The sequence below is a fragment of the Hemiscyllium ocellatum genome, unplaced genomic scaffold (genome assembly GCF_020745735.1).
Source record: "Hemiscyllium ocellatum isolate sHemOce1 unplaced genomic scaffold, sHemOce1.pat.X.cur. scaffold_605_pat_ctg1, whole genome shotgun sequence".
Classification (NCBI taxonomy): Eukaryota; Metazoa; Chordata; class Chondrichthyes; order Orectolobiformes; family Hemiscylliidae; genus Hemiscyllium; species Hemiscyllium ocellatum.
In genome coordinates this window covers 207293-210679 of record NW_026869129.1, presented here as the reverse complement: position 1 = coordinate 210679, position 3387 = coordinate 207293, and the positions used below count along the sequence as shown (strand labels likewise).

Sequence of the window (3387 nt, the reverse complement as noted above, 5' to 3'; positions counted from 1 at the left end):
AATTGTCAGTTTAACCTCATTTAGGATTTTGAAGTTGTCTGTTCTGTACACAGGTGCGTGTCAAAAATATCTGAGCAGAAGAAAGGTGTTCTGAATAATGACATTGAGCACTATGCACTCTCCTCCAGTCCGGAAAACAATTCCTTACAGGCAATTTAATCGACAATAGACAGTAGGTGCAGGAGTAGGCCATTCTACCCTTCCAGCCAGCACTACCATTCATTATGATTATGGATGATCATTCTCAATTAGTATCCTGTTCCTGCCTTATCCGCACAACACTTGATTACACTACCCTTATGAGCTCTATCCAACTCTTTCTTGAAAGAACACCTCCTGCTTTTTCAGGTTCTTCATTCCGTTGACTTCAAATATTCACAGATTTCAACAGACTTTGTTACATAGTCTTTTCTTCATTTTTGTTCAGATCACTGTGAGCAGAGTGTCACAGTGGGAATGCCGTTGCCCCACAACCCAGAGGTCAGACCATAGTCTTGGGACCGTACTGTGCTATTTAGCATTTCACTGGACCAGGGAGAAATATCTACTGTTCAGCATAATTTACGCAATTCACTTATTCATATGTTCATACACATGCCAGCATATGTGACGAGGTGGCCGAGAGGTTAAGGTGATGGACTACTAATCCATTGCGCTCTGCGGGCGTGGGTTAGAATTCCACTCTCGTCGCTGTTTTCAATGTTGCTATTTTTGTATGTTGACACCTGTCTTATTGAAATTGGAACTCCAATGGTCAATTTATATGCATCGACGCTATCATAAAATCTCAAAGAATAATTTGAGTCAGTTGCCTAAACTGCATTGAAACGTAGATCACATCGGGATAATGAAAAGCAACGCGATTTTCTTTTTCAAGTCGAGCAGCTGGGACCTTTTATCGTATGAAAGAGATCCAGGAAAACCAAAATACAAGAGATGTGAAGGGCGTGTTTATGTCATGGGATTCTTAATGACTGTTTTGTCAAATGAAATCTGGAACAGGTTGAGTAAAAGTGATTCATCTTGGTGAGAAGAGCACAGAAAAACTGCACAAAATAATGGAAATATTTCAAAAGGGGCAGGGCGTGGGTGTTGGGGCACCGAGAACTGACTATAAATGCACAGTAGAGAATTGCAGATGTGGGTGCCATGCATAAGTACGGAAAGACTTACACATTGGTCTCTTCCTCGCCCGTTGCTCTCGCCATTGATGAAGGCTGGGAACAAGGCACAGATAAACACAAGATATGGGAATCAAGCTCCAAAACGTTATGCACACACTGGATGCATCACAGTGAACTATGAACAACTGGAGAAGTCAGCATGTTGACTGTAGGGACTGAACCTAAACTGTGGATCAATAATCGCAAATTCATGCAGAATTAGCACGAAAAATGATTTAATGTGCCTTTATACGCATGTCATTAATAGACGTTTCTTTCTAATACCCGTGTGGTTGAAAGAAGAGGACACCACATGTCAAGATGGATGACAACGTAGTTCACCCATGAATGCCCTCTGACTCAGTTCGCGGTGAATTAAGAATGAATAACAGATCCTCTTCAGACCGATGATTACAATCCGTGGAAGAATAAGGAAGAATAAAAATACATGGATAATGCGGAAAATGGAAATCGTGCCTTTGTGGACTCGAATTCAATTGATTATCAAACTAAACAGACACAAGAATACCCGCAGTACCAAGCAGTCAGGGCCATGGTGTGTCTGCAGGAAGGAATTCAATTACCTGCTCATGTTAAAACTCACTTGCTCAGTCACAATACACACAGGTCATTCACCACTCTCATACGTGAGAAGTGATCACTCTGGAGACCAACTGACGGAGTCACTAGCAAGTTTACAAATGACAGCAGGAATTAAATTCTACTGTTATTGCAGCTGTTAATCCCAACCAGCAATGAACCCTGTTTGGATGGGTGTTTCCAGTGGAGTTCCACAGTTTTCTGATGTAGACCAAATATTTAGACTTAGTTATAGGAGCCATGGTTCAGAGGTTTGCTGACGATGCAACAATTGGTCGCGTAGTTGACTATTATGAAGAATGTCAGAGAATGCAGGGATGCATCAATCAGGTGGAAAGGAAAAAAGTCGAACAGAATTGAATCCAGACCAATGAGTGTTAACGAAATTTGGGAGAAGAAACAATAACAGTGAGTATCCTATGTGGTGTAGACAGACAAAGAGATCTTGGAATGGACATTCATGATCACTGAAGATCAATGGACGGGGGAATCAGTTGTACTGAAGTGCGTACTGTAGATGCTGGAGATCAGAGTCAAGATTAGAGTGGTGCTGAAGAAGCACAGCAGGTCAGGCAGCATCCGAGTTGCAGAAAGAAATGACGTTTTGGGCAAAAGCTTTCATCAGGAATAAGGCTGGGAGCCTCGAGGTTGGAGAGATAAATGGGAGGGCTGGGGTTTGGGAGAATTTGGCTGACAGTGCAATAGGTGGATGGAGGAGGGGATAAGAGTGTTAGGTCGGAGAAGAGGGTGGAGCGGATAGGTGGGAATGAAAATAGACAGGTGAGACAGGTCAGCAGGACGGTGCCAAGCTGGAAGGTTGGAACTAAGGAAAGGTGAGGGAGAGGAAATGAGGAAACTGGAGAAATCCACATTGATGCAATGGGGTTGAAGTGTCATAAGGCAGAAGATGAGACATTCTTCCACCAGGCGTCGGGTGGTGAGGGAGTGGTGGTGGAGGAGGCCCAGGACCTGCATGTCCTCGGGAGAGTGGCGGGGGAGTTGTAATGTTCAGTCACGGGCATTGGGGTTGATTGTTGCCGGTGTCCTGGAGATGTTCTCTGAAGCGCTCTGTGAGAAGGTGTCTGGCGGCCCCACTCTAGAGGAAACTGCATCGATAGCAACGAATGCAATACATGACCTGTGTGGAAGTGCAGGTGAAATTTTGATGGATGTGGAAGGCTTCTTTGGGGCATTTGGCGGAGGTGGAGGGTGCGTGGGCTCAGGGTTTGCAATTCTTGTGGTGGCAGAGGAAGGTGTTGGGAGGGAGGTTGGGTCATTAAAGGGCGTGGACTTGACTAGGTAGTCGTGGAGGGAACTGTCTTGTCGGAAAGTGGATGGGGTGAGGAGGGAAAAATATCTTTTGAGGTCAGTGTTACTGATTTCTTTTACAAAGCCACTGACTCCCACAGCTATCTGGATTACACCACCTCCCAAACCACCTACTGCATAAATACTATCCTGTGTTCAGAACTCCTCCACCTCAACCGTATCTGCTCCCAGAAGACCAGTTCCAACCTAGAACACACCTGATGGCCTCCTTCTTTAAGGAGCGGAACGTCCCCTCCCATGTGTTTGAAGATGTTCTCTAACGCATCCCAGCCATGCCCTGCACCTCCATCCATGA

General features: G+C 44.8%; 1 non-coding gene across 1 annotated transcript; it reads left to right on the top strand.

The window, feature by feature from the left end:
* The first annotated feature begins 608 nt into the window (after positions 1-608).
* Positions 609-690, top strand: trnas-acu (transfer RNA serine (anticodon ACU)). Its single transcript has one exon. It is a non-coding gene; the product is annotated as a tRNA-Ser (tRNA).
* The last annotated feature ends 2697 nt before the right edge of the window (positions 691-3387 follow it).